Source organism: Crocodylus siamensis, chromosome 3 (genome assembly GCF_052110815.1).
Source record: "Crocodylus siamensis isolate JL-2025a chromosome 3, ASM5211081v1, whole genome shotgun sequence".
NCBI classification, from domain to species: Eukaryota; Metazoa; Chordata; order Crocodylia; family Crocodylidae; genus Crocodylus; species Crocodylus siamensis.
In genome coordinates this window covers 79,533,598-79,553,293 of record NC_143397.1, presented here as the reverse complement: position 1 = coordinate 79,553,293, position 19,696 = coordinate 79,533,598, and positions in this window count along the sequence as shown.

Below are 19,696 nucleotides of genomic sequence, written 5' to 3'. Positions count from 1 at the left end.
AGTGGGGAATTGTTAATCATAGTTCTTTCATGAAATGAATAGTCAAATAAAAAAATTAGACCTCATAGCAAAACATTTTCCAAATTATAGTACATAAAAAGGCAGAAATCTTTATTAAAAGAAGGCAGTAGTATTAGCTTCAACATAAATAAAACTGTGAGCATGTCTATGTTAATTCCCTGCTGAAACCATGGACCACTGCTGAGAAACAGCTTCTTCCCATTTGTTCCTACTTGGTGACCATCTAAGCCCAGCAATTAGAAAGACTAGACAATATGAAGAGATCTTGAATACTTGCCCCAGTGTATCCCTCAGATTATGTAAACCATCTACTCTACTACATTTCTGGGCTTGACGTGTGGAGCAAGAGTGAATAAGTGGGACTTATGAGTCCTAGGTACAGCAAAGAGGTGGTATACTCATGTTCCATGAGTACAAATATCAGTCTTATAATGGATCCATGGGTAATTGAACACAGACACAGGGAAGGATTTTAGAGTCCGGCTAAGTCTTTATTAATTTAATGTACCAAGCAAGTACATTCTTGTAAATGTAACAAGGCCCACTGTGTATAATGCAAAACTTGAGGTAAACTCAACTGAACCAACCCATAGGATCCAGCTTAGTCTTTTAAATCTTTTCGTCCTAACATGGATGATAGAGGATACCACAGGGGGCGCATCCAGATGAGTGCACATGTGCCTTTTGCAATGTCTCAAACCAGTTTGAGACCCCACAAGCAGTACGCTGCAAGTGAAAAAATCTTCCCTGCACCGCAGTTGGGGGACAGCCCAGGGAGAGGGCCTGCATTGCCTGTGGGCTCCTCCCCCACAACCACTGCCTGTGCCTAAGGATGCCTTGCCTGCCCCAGCTGCCTCGGGCAGACCCCCCCCCTTCACCTTCCCCTGAAGCATGCATTGGGGGCTGACCTGGACAGGTGCTACCACTGCTGCTGCTGCTGCCTGTACTGCCACTGCCCCCCTCAGAAGCAGGGGGGATTCCCTGCTGCACCACCTTGCACTGCCCTACACTGCACCTGCACTGGATTATTCCCTAATTGACTGTTTACTCCTGCACTCCCTCACAGCTGCCTCACTGCAGCTGATGCTGTGCCTTGTTTCCTGGCTGCTGCCCTGCTGCTGCCCTGCTGGAGGCCTCAGGGGCACCCAACAAATGAAATCCTTCCACCACTCCAGCCATCTTTTATATCTGCCTCAGCAGCCTCCTCTGTGTGTCTTGCACTTGTGTGGTAAGTCCTGTGGCCCATTCCTGGTGTTTCTTGTGTGGATGAGTAAGCCAGCTTAAGTCTCCCCAGCCCTTGTGTGTGTATGCCCCTTCCCTCACCTTCCATGGGCATTGCCTTCCCGGTTTCTTGTGGGGCTGTAGCTCGATGAGCTTCAGCTCCCTCCCTCTCCTCCCGCCCCCCATAGCTCCAGCCTGCCCCTATTGGATTCACTAGCCTTTCTGTGTGTTTTGTTTTTCTTTTTTGGTTTCTCTTTCCCTTAGGTGAAGCAATGGCAGGGCAGGAGCCTTCTGGGGGGTAGATGCCCCCACAGATCTTCCTGAAGCCCCTGCTGTGGGGTCAGATTCCAGCCAGGCCCCTGAGGGGGTGCATGTCCCTACAAACCCCACCCCAGGGTCAGAGACCAAACAACCCCCTTGGGGCAGACAAGCCTGTAACCCCTCTGTGGGGGCAAGTGGGACTCTTCCTCCCCACTGGGCAGAAGCTGGCAGGGCTAGTGGAACCCCCCAGGTAGGCTCCCAAGTCCTTCCCAGTATCAGGGAATGAGGGCAAGGGTAGTGGAAAGGGCTCCTCTTCAGCCTTCTCTACAGCTGGGGGTGGGAAGGGCAAGGGTCTCAGCCCCTAGACTAGACCACTGGTGCTTGAGGGGACCAGCACACCCACTCAGCCTGTTTCTGGACCTAGCCCTCACCCCACCAAGGTAGCCCCCCCAGTGGAGGAACTGCAGCTATGCACAGGTGGTTCTGGGGTGACCTGCAGCCACAGGGCCTGGACACTCCACCACTGTTCCTTCCAGCTCGGGCAGTTGGGCCCCTTTTCTGGCACTCAACCACAGGCATGGGGTGAAATGCCAACTACCTGAACAGAAGAATGTGCACTTTGAGACCTGGGTGCAGGCCCTGGCTTGGGTGGTTGGGGCTCCCAAGATCACAAGGCAGCCTCCTGCTTTCATGGCAAGGTTTTTTTTTTCCTTGCCTTGGAGGCCACCACACAAAAGACGGTGAAGAGGGGACATATGGTGGAGGGTGAGTACATCCCCCTCAAGCCCCTAGAAGAGCTAGGGACCTGAGTGGTCCTCAGCTCCATCCCAACCTATATCCCTAATTGGGCCCTGCTCCCCCAACTCCAGACACTAGGGAGGTTTATCTCCCCAGTGGTGGCCTTCTCACTGGGGTGCCAAGAGCCCAGCCTCTGCCACCTGAGCTCTTTCTGCTGCCAGGTCATAATCCAGCTGGCAGTGGGAGTGTTGCTGGAGGCCAAGGGGTGCCTTGTGGTCCCTTTTCAGGGGGCTCTGGTGAGGGTGTTTTATATGCTGGGGAACCTGCGGTGCTTCCAGTGCTGCACCCTAGGGCACTTGCATCACAAGTACCCCATGGGCCAGGCAGGAGGTCCCACTGGTCAGAGGGATGCCCCTGCCATCGGTGCCCCTGCCACTGGTGCCTTCAGGCCGCCCTGGAAATCTAGTCACAACACCCAGCCCCCACATGAGCTCAGGGGACCCTGCCCCCCAACCAGGTTTGGCAGAGTCCTGGGGAGGGAGTCAGCAGCCAACTGTCCCACCCCCAACCCCCACCTTCTACTGGAGCTTGTCCACCTGAGGACCACCCCATGTCTGAGTGCAGTTCCCCTCCAGGAACAAAGCCAAGTGGAAGGCCCAGGTGCAGCTGAAGCCCTCTGAAGTGGAGGAACCCACCCTCCCACCAAGCGGGGGAAAAAACAGCCCAGTTTCCAGGGGCTGCCTCAGCTGCACCCAACACCCCACCCCCAGGAAAGATATAACAGGTAATCCCAGTGGAGGAGTCTTTAGGGCTACTGGAGAGTTCTGAGCAGGAGCTCATGGAGGAAGACTCTCACTCTGCTGGCCAGGGCCTACCCTCTTGACACAATGGGCACCAAGGCAGAGGCCTTGGCTGACCCAGTGGTAGGTCTGGCAGCAAAGCCCTCCCCTCCAATGATCTGGGGGAGACTGGGGCCCTGGGGCTCACCCTGGTGAATTCTCAGGGGGAAGTCCTCTCTCCAGGACCCTGAGGCAGGCATCTGGGTAGATGTCTGGTGTACCTGTAACCCTGATGGCCCCCCAACCTTCACCTACATGAAGGTGGGGAAGAAGCAGGCGTACCACTCCCAGTTGTACTGAATTTATATCTCATTGCTACACTTTTCCCAGTCTCATTCTTCTGGCATCTGGCTGACTCCCTTCAGCGATTGCCACCTTGTCTGGGCCCAGGCCACCCTGGGGCCTGGGTGTCTGGTGTCAGCCCACTGGTATTTTAATGCGAGTCTTATGGAGGATGTGGGCTTCAGGGAGGCCTTCTTGGGGTTCTGGCTGTCCTGGTGGGAACAATGGACAGCTTTTCCCTTGGCTCAGAGATAGTGAGACTTGGGGAAGGTGTGCTTCTGACTCTTTTGCTGCAGCTATACTCATGGACACACCTGGTGGAGGGAGATGGTCCAGGAGCAGTTCAAGTGGGAAGTGCTGGAGCTGGAGAAGTGCCTGGCTACTGACCCAACCAACCTGTCCCTCTGTGGAGAGTGTCGGGAGAGGTTGGAAGAGCTTTGTGCTCTGGATGACCACTGCACCTGTGATGCTCCTTTGGGAGATGGACTGTGGCTCCCACTGCTTCTATGCCTTGAAGAGGAGGTGGAAAGCCACGAATTACATTGCCTGCCTCCTGGCAGGTGACAGCACCCCCCTCACAGATTCAGGTGAGATGCACCATTGTATATGAGCCTTCTATGAAGAGCTCTTCTCCCTCGATCCAACTGATGCTGAAACCTATCAGACCCTGTGGGAGAGACTCCCACAGGTCAGTGCAGGTGACCAAAACTGGCTGCAAGTTACTCTCACCTTGCCAGAGTTCTCAGCTACCCTCTGTCTGATGCCTGGAAACAAGGCACCAGACATCAATGGGCTTACTGTAGAGTTCTACCAGGCCTTCTGAGATGTCCTCAGCCCATGTTTTGCTGCAGTCTGGGCCAAATCTGAAGGAAAGTGGGTAACTCCCCATGTTATGCTGGACAGCTGTGTTGACTGTCCTACTGAAGAAGGGGGATCCCCGCAACCTGAGAAACTGGCATCTGTGTCCCTCCTCTGCACAGACTATAAGGTGCCTCAATAACAGGAATCTTGGTTTTCCCTATTCAAAAACTGCAAATTCCCTGATAAAAAAAAAACAACCAAACACACTCTTTAAACTACTCCAAAATCCATGTTCTTGAGCAATTAAAATAAAAGATCAGTTTATATAGAGAAACAGAGAGAGATCAGTTGTGCAATCTGTGGGGTGAATGCACCTGGCGGGACCTGACCCAACTCAATCTGGCCTGGCATGGCCCACTAGTGTGCCTTTGCACAGAACTGGGAGGCACAAATCCAGGTCATGTGGATTCTGTGCAAAGGTACATGCTAGCTGCATGGGCCAGGCTCCAAAAGCTCCTATTTGTCTTATTCAATTACTATGGGCTCTAATGCCCACCAGGCTAACAAATAGCCCCTACTGTATGGGGGCTAATGGGTGAATAAAATAACAAAATTCTGGGGACACCCCAGAAGCTCCTAAGAGCAAATAGCCCTGAGCTGCTTACCAGGGCAGCTTTTTAGACAGGCTCCAGGCTTTACTTTCACCTGGCTGCAGATCCAGGAAGAGCTGGGCAGGGTCATTCTGCCCCAAGTGGCACAACTTGTCCCACACCAAAGTGCATTTCCAGGCACATGCATTGAAGCAAAAATCTCCAGCACAAATTTGTGCCACTCCTATTTGAGCTGCTGCAAGCACACATGCCTGCATGTGTGGACATGCTCAGGGAGACTGTGGTTTATGAAGACTTAAGATCTCCCTTTTCTCCATAGTCATTATGTTCACCAGCAGAATCCCTGGTCTCCCTTATTTCTGGGAGTCCTTTTCCTTTTCATCTTCAATGAATACCATGTACAAGTTGTTATGATTTAAACATTCCTATGAACTACTAACATAAAGTCTTAGCCCCATTAATTTAATGGTCTCTCTTACTTTGTACAAACCACAAGAAATTGAATTATAGTTAGAAATTTGATAAGTGTGGTCTTTGATCAATGAAGATGTATCTCCCAATTAATTAAAATTAATCTAATCAACATAAAACAATCACATCATTAAAATCAGTGTCCATTAGTAGTAGGAGTTGCTTCTAATGCTTCCCACTCTGCTACACAGAAAACACACAATTAAACCTATTCACTGATCTGGTTTCAAAAACAAATACGTATAAACATACATATATATGTTGCTACTTTTGTTTCCAATTATGGCCAAAATAAGGGTAGTTCAAGAAAACATGGAACTGAATATTTTGCTTGAAACTCAGAACAAATTTTAGATTCAATATAAAAGTAATATATATATTTGAAATATATATTAAAACATATCAAAATATTTCTATTTCTATTTCAATATATATTTCAATATATTTATATATTTTTCAAATATATGTATTTCAATATATTTGTTTGGGTTGAGATTCTGAAAATTCATTATGGGACTTAGCTATAAACTTTGCCATATAATTTTAAGGAACTTTCATGACTACTCTATGTAAAATAAGAATTTTAAAACAATCAAAATGATATCAGGGTGAAAGTTCAATTGCTTACACAAGATGATTTATGGCACAGTACAGCTAATTACTGTGCAGTAAGTGACCATGTGTACACGTGCGTGTACTTTCTGTGGAGTAATTGGCTCCAGTCATGAGTAAATTTGCTCTCTGCAAATGTAAGTAACAAATTTACAAATTTATAAATAACTCTCTAGTAGTGCACGTGTAGACACCTGACTGGGAGCAAATGTGATCTCGGTCAGTTAGCTAGCAGGGGTGGGAGATTGGGAGCTGCCTGCTGCCAGGGTGGGCTCTAGCACTTGAGCCTGGGCAGGGACAATGTCTCCCTGCCTTGGCAGCTCCCAGCACCAGCTCCACGGTCACAGAGCTGACAGATAAGAATCTCCCCATTCCAGCCCTATGACCATGGATCTGGTGCAGGGAGATAAGGATCTCCAAGCCCAGGCCCCATGACTGTGGGACTCAGGCTGGGGAATAATCATGAGTGACTGGTGCAACTTAAGCATGGACAACATGACCCTGCACAACCAATTCCACTGACCAGGATGGGGGGTCCCCCGTGGCTGATCTTGCTGCCCGGGGAGGGTGGGGGGGGCCCTGCAGCCAATCCCACAACAACTGATCACTGCAGCCAATCACTGCAGCCACTTCCAGGAGCAGCTGCAGTGATTGGCCAATGCTTGCATGGGGAGCACCAGCACTCCTTCCTGCCCCCCCCGCCCGTTGCCTGAGCAGTGAGTGTGGCTGGTCAGGGGGTACATATGCACTCTTGTGCACCCCCTACACATTGCCACTGGCAAGAAGGTTCTCACTGTGCCAGCTCCACAACTGCAGGACTTGGGCTTGGAGATAAGGATCTCCCAGAGCCAGCGCTGTGACAGTGGAGCTTGTACTGGGAGATAAGGCCGTCACAACTTGGGTCTTGTAACTTCAAAGCTTGTACTGGGAGATAAAGATTTCCCAGCCTGGGCTGTGTGACCACAGGGCTCAGGTTGGCAGACAACGATCTCTCAACCCCAGTCCTGGGATCACAGAGTAGGGGCTGGGAACTCCATACCCTTGAGGCAGGGGGACATAGTCTGCACCCAGGCTCCAATGGTGAAGCCCACCCCAGCAGCAGGCAGCTCCTTCCAGAAAACAGCTATCTCCTGGCCCCTGGGCTAGCACGCAGAGGGAGCCTAGAGCTCTCTCTGGCTACTGAAGGGGCCAGTTGCAGGGCTGTAGGGAGTGGGAGCAGTTTGTTGCTAGGAGCAGCAAATCTTCCCCCATCTCTGTACATGTAGACATGTGCCTGGGGAGTTTACTCTGAGTAGTTTACTCAAAAGTAAACTGCTTCCAGTTTAGTTGCACTTATAGATGCACCCAAAGAGAGGTATTTGCAATGTCACTTTAGGTACTTTTGAATGTTTTACCATGGAAAATCTCAAACTTGGAATTATGCACATTAAAAGAAATGCACAGGTTTCTTGGGGCTTTTACAATACTCGTATTAGGTTTTGTCTTTTTCTCCTTGCTTCCTTGCAAATATGCCTCAGCTTTGTTTTTACACCATTTTTTCTGCAATGTAGAAACCTCATTAAAAGTGTACATGTCCAGATTCAGAGAAATGTAAGACTTGGGGGGACCATGGGAGTCATGAAACCCAGTTTCCTACAGTTTCAGCTTTTTCTGTTTTGTAGAAATTCATACTGTTGTTTATGAACTTTGAGTTCAGATTAGATGATTTGTATACATTGCACTTCAAACTGTTCATTTAAGGATAATAACATTATTTCTCTATAAACTGGAAGTATATTATTTTAACACTGAAGGAAATATGGAATTTATTTCCAGCACCTACAGTGATACAGACAGTACACATGAAGAGTGAGACTATCATATTTCTTAAAGATAGTCTATATTGGAATACAACCATCTCTGATAAAAATTAACTGAAGTTAGCCTTAGAAATGATAACTTAAAAGGTGGTAAAGTATTCACTGTTTTGTGAGAGGAGGAGATAGGAGAATTTAATAGAAAGATGCATTCAAGCAATAAATGAAGATGTTAGGGAAACCTTGCAGCAGATGAAGTTATTATTCACCTGACTGGTTTCTTCCTTTCAGATCAATGGAGACACCATCTGACTACTGAACAGCCATTTTAAGTGTTATAGATAATTTTTTTAAAGATTTTGCAAATGTTCCTTGCCATCCCTTTTACATCTTAGTTCTGTAAAGGGCTCCTCTGCTGTCTAAAGAAAAGTGGAACTAAATAATGGACCACCTTTCAGAAAGGTGATTATACTAATGTAAATCCACACAGGCACTCAGTTACTGGCCACAGTCACTACATGGACCCTTAGGTTTTTAAATAGGAACAGTTTGTTGTTATAGTCTATTTTTCATGTTTTGTACTCCAGAGCAAATTATAACTGAATTCAGTTTTTTTCTGAATTATTTGAATGACCTTATCTTTTTGTTTTTGCATCAGATTTACAGCTTGCTTTCAACAAGCATTGGAAGGAATGTTCCTGATATGTTACTGTTCTGATGGTCTGCACCTCTCTCTTGGTATGCCACTGTGTTCTTCTTCTGATGCTGTAGTCACCTTTCTACAAGTTTCACTGCTTTACATATATATTCTATGGCCAGGTATAGACATTACATACAAACGTATAAGAAATGAACAATGGGACTAAACTAGTAACAGTATAGAATTCTAAGGCACATAGACTGGTTTGAAAATGGTGGAACCCAGTTTTAAACTAGACCTGGATGGAAGTCAGACTTGAGTGATTTAGGTTAGACCAATCTATCAAACCTATGTATAAGATCCCCTAACAACTCCACAGATTGCAGTCCCCCAGCATCCCAGGCTGTTTTGTGGGGGCCTGCTAATCTCTCCAGGCAGGGCAGTGCACTAGCCGCAGCCATAACAATCTGTTAAGCTGAGCAGGCTCCCACAGATCCAGCCACAGGCAGAAGGCAGGGCTGGCGGCCATTCAGCAGCAGCTGGGCAAAGGGAGGGGGGCAGCCCTGGACCTGGCTTTATGCCAGAATAGCTGGGGGTGGCCCTATGGCTGTCAGAGGAGGCAGGGGAGGAGAGGGGTGCAGGCAGGGTAGAGTGGAGGCCTCCACTCTGGCCCTAGCCCCAGCCTCCCAGATCCAAGGCAGCATAGTTGTGGTGGGAGGAGGCCATACAGCAGTGGCCTCTGCTCCTCCCCCCTTGCTTCCTGGCCCAAGTAACAGCCTCAAGCAGGAGGTGGGGCTTGGGACCACACTGGCAAACCAAGTTGGGTAGTAAGGAATGGGCAGCAAGGAAAGACCATAGGCCTCTGCTGCACTGGTTCCCCTCCAGCTGTGCTGGCTGCTGATAGCTGGCTGCTGGTGGGGGTTCAGGGCTGGGGAGAGGGGCTGTGCTGGCCAGTCAGGGGTGGCAGCTGCTCAGCTGGGCAGCCTGTTGGGAGGTGTGTGGGAGTGCCCCCAATCCATTAGTCTTGTGCAGGCAGTCTGTGTGCTCTCCATACTCTGTACTGAAGGGTGAATATCTGTTCTGCTCTCTCTAGAGAACCTACAGCACTCAGAATAAAGTGCAAAATTTGTTAAACCTGCCAGTCTAGTCCTATCTTCAGGATCTTGCACATTAAGAGGTAGAAAAAGGAAGGGAGGGAAGGGAAGGGAGGGAAGAGAGAGAACCAAGCCCATTATTAAGAGAGATTATCGATTGAATTAATTTTAACTGCTGTCTTTTAATTTTACATACCCATAGCATAGCTGGGACAGAGTGAACACCAGTCTAAGGGGATGTCTTTAACATTTAACTCATGTGTTCATTGACTGCCTTAAATTATTGCAGTAGTGGTATAGCATTGCAGGTGTGATGGTCCAGGGAATACACAAGAAACACAATTTGGTAATATTTTTTATTGGCTCAACTGTATACTTGTCATTATAATCAAGTTAATCAAAAGTAATTGTTATAAGTAGTCTTCTTCCCTCACTTGTCCCATATAAATGGAGTTACTGTTGTGGATCCTAGCTCTCTACCGACTTTGGCCATATGTCTTCTTCTAACTCCTTCTTCTCTCATATCCCTCTCCACTATATCCCTCCATCTCATCTTCAGTCTTCCTCTTCCCCTTCTCCCTGCCAGTGCCATTTTGGTAACTTCTGTTCCCACATATTTTTCTGGACCCCTTTGTACATGCCCATACCATGCCAGTCTTCTCTCTTGTACTTTGTTAGATGCCTCCACTATTTTCACCGATCCTCTGGTGTAAGTATTCTTCACCTTATCCATCTTCATCATGCCACACAACCATCAGGACATTCTCATCTCTGTCATGTTCAGTCTCCTTTCTTGAGATTTCTTCAGGGGCCATGTCTCTACTCCATACAATACTGCTGGACACACACATATCTTTTGGACTTTCCTCTTCAGGTTCACTGATACCCTCCTGTCACCAATTTCCATTTAGTCCACCTTGCTTTTATTTGATGGTTCAACTCTTCACCTAACTCTGCATTCTGCTGACCAGTTGACCCCAGATACTAGAACTTGTCAACAGTTGCTGTTACATTACCACAGTGAGTATAATATCTTTAAAATATTTTCTCAACAAATTACTACACGGATGCAAATGAACTAGTATGGGAGAACAGGTAAACAAAAAGGATTTAAAAAAATCATATACAATATATAACTTTAAAGCTCTAGCAAAGTCACAGTGTATCATCAGGTAAACACTACATGTTATTTATCTACAATATTTGATTATATAATGGATATTGTTGGCTTTGCACTTAGGACCCAGAGGCCTTGCTCCAGGTGGAGGACCCACCCTCAGACCAACCATGACCTTTCTATTCAATACTAGCAAAATTTATTAATAGACAGTGATAACAGAAAAGGAATAATATGAACAATCAAACAATTCTATATATCTCTCAATCCTAGGGCTGTCATCAGAGTCAAAGTGCATCTGGCCAGGGCACAGTTTTTACTATGAGGCTCTCTCTTAGGTGTCAGATATCAACATGTCAGCAGCCTGGCGATGATTGCCAAGGCCCACAACCCCACTCTAGCAGGGAGGATGAAATAGACTGGTGGTGTGCCCTTTGTCCATGGTGGCCTCAGGGACCCTTCCTGGGGGACGGGCAGAGGGACACTTCTCAGGAAGGAGGACGGAGGAGTAGGACCTGGGCAGAGGACACTGTTACCCTCAAGTCTCTGCTTCTGTATTCTTCTTCCCTCCTGATGACTCTTCATCTATGGCTATCACTAATCGGTCTCTCTCTGTGGTTGTCACACTCTCCACTTAGCTTGTCACATGCACACCTTTCCCAAAGCAGGGATTCTAGGCCCCACTCCTTGGCCTTGTGATCTCGTGTCACCTCATCTCATATTATGGAACAGTATGGTACATGCCCCCACTTTCCCAGGCTATACATGCATCTGTTGGCTTTGTGTTAGATGGCCTGTCTGCTTTGGAAGGCTGAGAAACTTTGTATATGAGAACCAGGCTCTTAGAAGTCAATTAACCTCTGCTGCCCATTCTGAACCATTCTAATGCACATACTTATATATATATAAGCCAATTCCCCAGAAATAAATCTTCAAATCCCATTCTTAAACCACCAGATATCAAATGTTTCAATTGAGAGAAAACATATATTTAATTATGGTCTCAATGTCTATTTTAGGAAAAGTAATTTTATTCTTTCATTCAATCATTTCCCATACTATATAATTTCATGATATCTTCTAAAGGGGATTCAGACAAAAAAAATCATTTATACATATATGTGTGTGTATATATACATACATATGTAGATGTATATATGTAAGGAATGAAATGGCTTGCATTATTTGTGCATAAAAAGAAAGGGGAGGTGATTAATGGCTGAGATTGCTTAAGAATTTTGGCATATACTAAACATTGTACTTTTGGATAGAACATTTGAATTTCAGTTGCAACTTGACAGACAACTGGAATAGGTTTTGTTGTTTGATTATTTTAACTTATATTTTAATTTAAATAAACAACAATTAGTTGCTGTGGTAATAGGTAGGGCTGTGTGAAATGGAAGCATTCAGTTTCAACCAGAGTTTTGACATTTTGACAGAACACTGTTTCATTCTGACTTTTGTTTCAAGTCAAAACAGCTGTTCAGTTTCGCTCTGTCTAAACATTTTGCACTTTTGATGTTTTGCCCATTGAATATAATGGGGAAGGTCTAAACAGGCTATAACTTTGTCGCTTCTGACCAGCTTTGGATGAAACTTACAGGAATAGTAGCCCTTTCTGAGAGAATGACTTGTGCCAAGTTTCAAGAAGATAGGTGCATGGGGTTCAGAGAAACCGTACCCAAAAGTCTTGAGAGAAAAACTCATGTCCTGTGTATGTGTTAAGCCACAGTGGTGTAAAAAAAGCAGGGATACTAGCCCCTTCTGAGATCATGAAGCCTCCCAAGTTCCAAGGAAATAGGTGCAGGGGTTGGGGGAAACTGAACCTCAAGCTGCAGACAAGCAAAACTCGTGACATGAGTGATACTATTTCTGTTAAGGGGCAGCAGGTTGAAAGCTGCAGGCCTGCTAGCCGCTGCTGAGGCCACAAAGCCTGCCAGGTGTCAATAAGATAGGTGCAGGGGTTCTCCATTTTGGGGTCCTGCACCTCTGGCCACAGGCAGGCAAAACTTGTGTCCTGGGTGCTTAGATTCATAGACTCATAGATTTATAGACAGCAGGCCTGGAAGGGACCTTGGAATATCATAGAGTCCAGCCCCCTACCCCAGGGGCAGGCAGTCAGCAGGGGTCATAGGATCCCAGCAAGATAAACATCCAAATGTCTCTTGAAGGTGTTCAAAGTAGGTGCTTGAACCACCTCTGGCAGCAGTCGATTCCAAACCTTGGGGGCTCAGACAGTAAAGAAGTTCTTCCTTATGTCCAGCCTGAAATGGTCATGGAGGAGTTTGTGACTGTTTGACCTTGTCATCACTTGGGGTGCTCTGGTGAAGAGATGTTTCCCCAGATCCTGGTTAGCATCCCTGATAACTTATAGGCGGCCACCAGATCATCCCAGAGCCTGTGCTTTTCCAGGCTGAAGAGCCCCATGGCGCTCAGCCTCTCATCATAAGGTCTGTTTTCCTGTCCTTTAATCATGTTCATGACTCTCCTCTGGGCTCTCTCAAGCTTCTCCACATCCATTTTGAATTGTGTTGTCCAAAACTAGACACAGTACTCTAGCTGTGGCCTCACCAAGGCTGAGTAGAATGGGAGAATGATGTCCTGGGATTTGCTTGAGAAGCATCTATGGATGGATGCAAGCCAGCTTTTTGCTTGCTTTACTAGCTGCAGCATCACACTGAAGGCTCATGTTCATTTTGTGGTCAATCATGACCCCTAAGTACCTTTTGTCTGTAGTGCTATCCAGCATAGCAATGCCGAGCGTATAAGCATGCTGCAGGTTTTTCTTCCCAAGGTGAAGAACCTTGCATGTTTCAGTGTTAAATACCATCAGGTACCATCCATTTCATGAGCCTGTCCAGAACTGCCTGGATCGCCCTCCTCTCCTCAGGTGTGGATGCTTTACCCCAGAGTTTGGTGTTGTCAGCAAACTTGGCCAGTCTGCTTCTGACACCAATGTCCACATCATTAATGAAGATGTTAAATAGTATAGGCCCTAGGACAGAGCCTTGAGGGACCCCACTAGTTACAGCGCACCATGATGATTGATTTCCATCAACCACCACCCTCTCGGTCTGACCACAGAGCCAATTTCCCAGCCAGCGGGTCGTGGTGAGGCTGAGACCACAGTTGGCCAGTTTTGCCAAGGCATGATCATGGGATACGAGATTGAAGGCTTTTTTAAAGTCAAGATATATGACATCAATCTCTGCTCCCTTGTCCAGGTGATAGGTCACCTGGTCATAAAAGGAAATAAGTTTGGTCAAGCAAGACCTACCTACAACAAACCCATGCTGGCTATTCCTCAGGATATTGCCATCAGCCAGTCTGTTAAGAATAGCCTCTTTGATCTTTTCCAAGACCTTCCCTGAAATAGAGGTCAGGCTAATGGGGCTGTAGTTTGCCGGATCCACTTTCCTCCCTTTCTTGAAGATAGGCACCACATTGGCCTTCTTCCAATCTTGGACACTTCATCAGAGCACCACTAGTTCTCAAAGATACATGCCAGGGGCGGAGCTATGATGCTTGCCAGCTCCTTGAGTATCCTGGGGTATAAACTGTCAGCATTTATGAAGGGTAAGGAATCTCCCTCAGCCAGGCCTCCCTGTCCCATAATGGGCAGGGGTGTCCCTTGGGACTGGTGAAAAACTAGTTGCTTGTGCAACTATGTCTGTGTCTGTCTTGGGGCAGAGCAGGGCGGGGGGTGGGGGGGAACCACTGAAAGCCTGGCTGCTAGGTCCTGCTGTAGCCACAAAGCCTGCCAGCTGTCAAGGAGATAGGTGCAGGGTGGTTCTGGGGCCCTGCACTCCTAGCTGTTCACAGGCAATACTCGTGTTATGGGTGCTTGTGACTGAAAATCCCCCATCACTTGTCACCAAGACCCGAGGGTAATAATTGACCACAGTATGAATATGAGCTGGCAGTGCGATGCTGTAGCCAGCAGGGCCAACAATACAGTGGCATGCATCAATTGATGCATCTCCAGGAAAACATTGCAAAAAAGTGATTCTCCTGCTCTACTCGGCTTTACTAAGCACTGGTGAGATCACAGTTGGAGTACTGCGTCCAGTTCTGGGCTCTGCACCTTAACAAGCATGAGGTAAAGATTGAGAGAGTCCAGAGAAGGGCTAACCATATGATCAGAGACTTCCATGGCAAGCCATATAAGGAAAGGCTGAGGGACCTGGGACTCATCCTGAAAAAGAGAAGGCTGAGAGGGATCTTGGTAGCAGCTTACCACTGCATCAGAAGCGTACATCTAGGGCTCGGTGAACAACTGTTCTCCAGGGCATCCTTGGGGAAGACTAGGAGTAATGGTAACAAACTCCTGGAAGATCATTTCAGGCTCAACATTAGCAAAAACTACTTCACAACTAGGGTGTCCTGACTGTGACCATTACTGTTTCAACCTTCCCCATTATAACCTATGGGCGAAACGTCGAAACAGTGTCAAAACAATAAAACTTTTTGACTTGCCTCATTTTCTTCTGAGGCTGTTTCATCCATATCTGTTTCATTTCGATTTTGCTTTTTCACCCTTGAAACAGGTCAAAACAGCATCGAAACAAAACTGGTGTTGAAATTTCGCAGAGCCCTAGTAATAGGTAGGCTTTGATAAAGGCATTAAAAACACATATGAGTATGCTTTAATATAAAAGATGCGTTTGGGTATTACTGACCTCTTTTCTGTTTTCCTTGAACTTTTGTGCACACGATTTTTGTTCCAAGACCATTTGTAGAAAGAAAATTGCTCTAAGTTCTTGCAGGAATACACGTGCATGATTATTTTCTGTGGAAGTGCTTGTGTAGCCCTCTAGAAATCTGTTTATGGTTTTCTGAGTTGACAGGCCTTTCAAACAGGGAACAGAAACAATTCAATGTGATTTTGGTGACCAGTTGTGCAGGAGTGAAGTGTAAGTATATATTATTCAAATAAATGCAAATAGCATATTTTGTAAGGAGTCGATTGTCTATTTTTTATTATTTTCTTGTACAATCTTGTCAAAGAATAGCAGCTAATGAGTACGTTAATAACAATCAATCTGTTTACAGGATGTTCACAAGCAAGGAAGAAGGATAATTTTGTCAATTGAACTGTCTATTGTTTATTTTGATTGCCTGGCTCTAGCAATAGACACTTGATCAATGGTACCAATAAGAAAATCATTGAACTATTTTATATATTATAGAAGAAATACTTAATATGACCTACTCCTGTTCCCCATTACATATTACAATCTTCAGATAGCTTTTAGAGGTGAAGGAATGCTACCTTTTGTTATGTAGGCACTTCTGAAGGAGCTGTGGATTGTCATTTTGAACTTGTCTCTGATGGCTAGAAAATGTGATTTAGAGGCTTGTTTTGAAGGAATTGGCTTGTAGATATAGTAGGTATTGCATTAGAACAATTGTCCAGAGGTAATGGCAAGGGTTAATTGATTTCTAAAAGCCTGCTTGTTACAAAGTTTCCTTCAAGGGTCACTGTGTCTGACACAGGTAAGAAGCAAGCAGGCTGGGAAATTGAAGATATATACCACATTGTTCCATAACAGAGATAAGGGACTCTGCAGCATTGATGCCGGGTCACAGTGCCCAACTGCACTGCCTTGGGATTTCCAGTTTTGGGCTAACAGACCAAATTAGGAGGACACCGGAAATAACCAAATTCGGTTGTATGCAGGTGAAGGGTTGGTTTGTGAAACAAAGGGATATGCTGACAGGACAGAACATGGACAATATGACGATCACAGGGAAACTAATCAACGATGCCCAGAGATGAAGAGTCATCAGAGGAGGAAAAGGATGAAAAAGGACAGATTTCAGAGCAGGAAAGGGCCCCCAGGAGGATAATCCAAGGCCACCACAGACAGAGGGCACACTATCATCCTGTCTCATCCACCCCACTTGAGGGGTGGGCAGGCCACAGCCTTTGAGGTTCTATCTTGAATGTCAGATGTCAGCACAAATCCAGTGCCAACAATCTCTACTGTCTGATAAAATGTCTTTAAAAGAGATACTTCAAAGAAATTAGTATTGGCTGGAGCTGAGTATAATAATAAATTTTTTCAATTGAGCTAAAACACTTTTTTCTCCTGTGTGCTTTTTGGGTAGGCTTTTTTGTTTGTTTGTTTTGTCTTTTTTTTATAGGAATAAGGAATTAAAACAGATGGTGATAGTTTGTGTGTAAAAACAGTGTTTTCCAATTTCTTTAAAAAGTGGTACTGTTCTGTGCTGTTCTGATTATAAGCGAACCTTTGTTTTCCCCTCCGCTAGAACCATATAACTGTGGGATTGTCCTATAATTACGCCCTTATTATATATAGTTTTGCCTCACCTACTTGCAGTATTTCTGTGCATTCAATAAAAGTATGAAGTTAGACATTTCTTTCAGGGTAGTTGTGTTTGTTTATTGTTTTACTTTGTTTTGTTTTGTTTTTAAAAATCTTTTGGATTCTTTCATTGGTTATTTGATTCTCCTGTGAGATTGTATAAGGTTAATAGCAGTTCAAGGTCTTTATCTGTTGTTACTAATTTAAATAGTGAATTCAGAAAATAGGATTTTTCTTCTTAAATGGATCCAGAAAATGCCTGGTTGAGTTATACACAGGGTTTACCTATAAGAAGAACAACTAGTTTGTTCTGCCTTCTAAGTTTTCCTTCCTTTTTCAACATTTACTCAAAGCATTAGACAGAAATCTCAGTCTCTATTCTCAGCACTGCAGCCAGCCTAATTATCTGGAATGGGCAGTAGGTCTCTTTCATAAGCAGGTAGAAAATAGAGGCATAATAAGCAGGCTTAGTGCTTTTCATGGCAAAGGCAGCAGCAGGAGCTGGGGCTGGTGGTGGCTGAGCCAACAGCAGTGGCAGCTCCATTCTTGTATCCCATCTAAATTGGCACCTGGGGCTCATGCCCTTCTTGCCCACACTTAGCTATATGACTGGAGGAGCACTCTCCAATAGGTATGGAACTGTGAGCCTACAGTAATTGTTGTAGTGAGGAAACAGGAGAGGAAACTCCATGAGACGGCAGTCCTGAGCCTCTTGTTCCATAGCCACACATCTTTGCTCTGCTCAGATACTATTCTATCAAAGCTTATGCTTCAGCACATTAGAGATCCAAAGCTGTCAAGTCAAGAATCCAGCAAGCATGTCTGCATGGCTATGGGTGACTGGTGCCTCTTGAGTCAGTGACCGAGGGGGGGAGGGGTCCCCTGGCGGCTGATTGCGCTGACCAGGGGGAGAGTCTCCTGTGGCCGATCTCACTTGCCAAAAAGCAGCCGCGCTGCTTCCAGAAGTTCCAGGGCCACTACTGGAAGTGGTGCAGCCACTTTTGCTGACAGCCCCACTCCCCGGCCAGTGCTTACAGGGGGGCACTGGCACTCCTGCCTGCCCCCCTGCCCATTGGCTAAACAGGGAGCGTGGCCTGACAGGGGGTGCACCAGTGCTTTCAGGGGGCGCATGTGCACCCTCGTGCTCCTCCTACACATTGGCACTGTGGAAGGCAAACATTTTGTCCTTTCACTTCTACTTTTTTACTGTTTATAAAAACTTTTAATCCTTGGTGTTATCATGTAGATTCAAAATGTTATTTCTTAATCTAATCCTGTGTCCTAGTCCATTTTACTGACCCCAGTAAAACTTCAGCACTTATGCCAGCACTGAATTTGACTGATGGAGGCAAGAATCAAGGCTAAATATTATTTATTTTTATTATTTAATGTATTGGCCAAAGCAAACAGGTTTAATATTACATGGGTCATTTTTGCTGTGGGCCTTCATTGGTGCTATTTACTAATCTATAGATCTTGCTCGGGTTTTTTTTTTACCAGGATTCAAACACAATTTCAAACTATCTTTGTTAAAATTTTTCACTTGCCATTACGAGAGGATGTCTTTCATCTACAGTAGCAGCTACTGCACTTTTGCTTCATACAATTTCATATGAATTGCTCACAAATTCACAGCTGGTAGTATGACCTATGTTATTATTATAATTTTAAAGTTATTAATTTGTTATTATATGTTCAAAGAGAAAGAATGTTGGGTTAAAGTAGCTGTAATTAGAAACAGTTACAGACCTACACTGGCATATACCAGAAATCAAGGAAGCTGCCTATTACATCAATTATCCATTCTCCAATCACTGTCCAATTGTTCCCTATAGTACTGTATATTTTACATTGTTGTTATCTAGTTTTTAGTGAGACTAAACTTTCAATATACTTGACTAGAAAATAGAGAATTTATACACTGGAAAATTGAGATAATTGGGGAGAAGGGGGTGTCACCAAAATTAGGATGAAAAGTTACCTTCTCCTCCTCCAGAAAAACATCCCCCAAAACAAACCCCCATCCCATGACAGGAATTTTGAATTTTCATTTGGAAAGAATCAAAGCAGCATTTTTGATCTTTCTGTCTGACCACCTGGAAGGCTTTTATTGATTCTTCACTCTCTCAGGCAAAGTTCCCCATGGAAATTTCTGTTTTTGTGAAAAGGGTGTATTCCTTTGAAAAATTAGTCTGGCAAGAAATTTCAAAATAGCATTAGTAATAAAAGTTTCAGTGTCAAGGCTCTTACTCCTTGTTGCATGCATTCTTCAAATATTTGTTTAGTATTATATCCCGTTCCCATAGTACATGATCCAGTGAGGAATGTAAAGACATACATACCATTAAACATGTAGATAGTCTTGTTGACTCCACTTACGTGCTTCACATTAAACCTATACGTAAGTATATTTCTAAATCACTGGCTTAATTACTGGTTGCACCCTTTTTAAGATCTCTGCCTTAGTTAAGTTGAAGCCAATGACAATAGGGATTGGATCACAATAAGTTTTGTCTTGCCCTAGTATCAGGGTGTTGAGAAAAGTTTTAGTAGGGAAAATCTCACTAGAAGTGCAGAAAAGCATTGGAACACGTTATCCAGTAAGGCTGTACAATCTCTGTCCTTGGGGGTTTTTGAGACCCAGCTAGACAAAGCTTTGGCTGGGATGATATAGCTCAGGATGGTCCTACTATGAGTAGGGAGTTGAACTTGATGACCTCCTGAGACCCAGTCCAATCCTAATTTTCTATGATTCCAAGATAAATCCCAGATTCTGCTGTAACCCATTCTGTCCATAGCTTTTTTCCACTAATATTTTAGCCTAAATTTTCATCTTATTTTTCTAAACATTAAAGTCTTT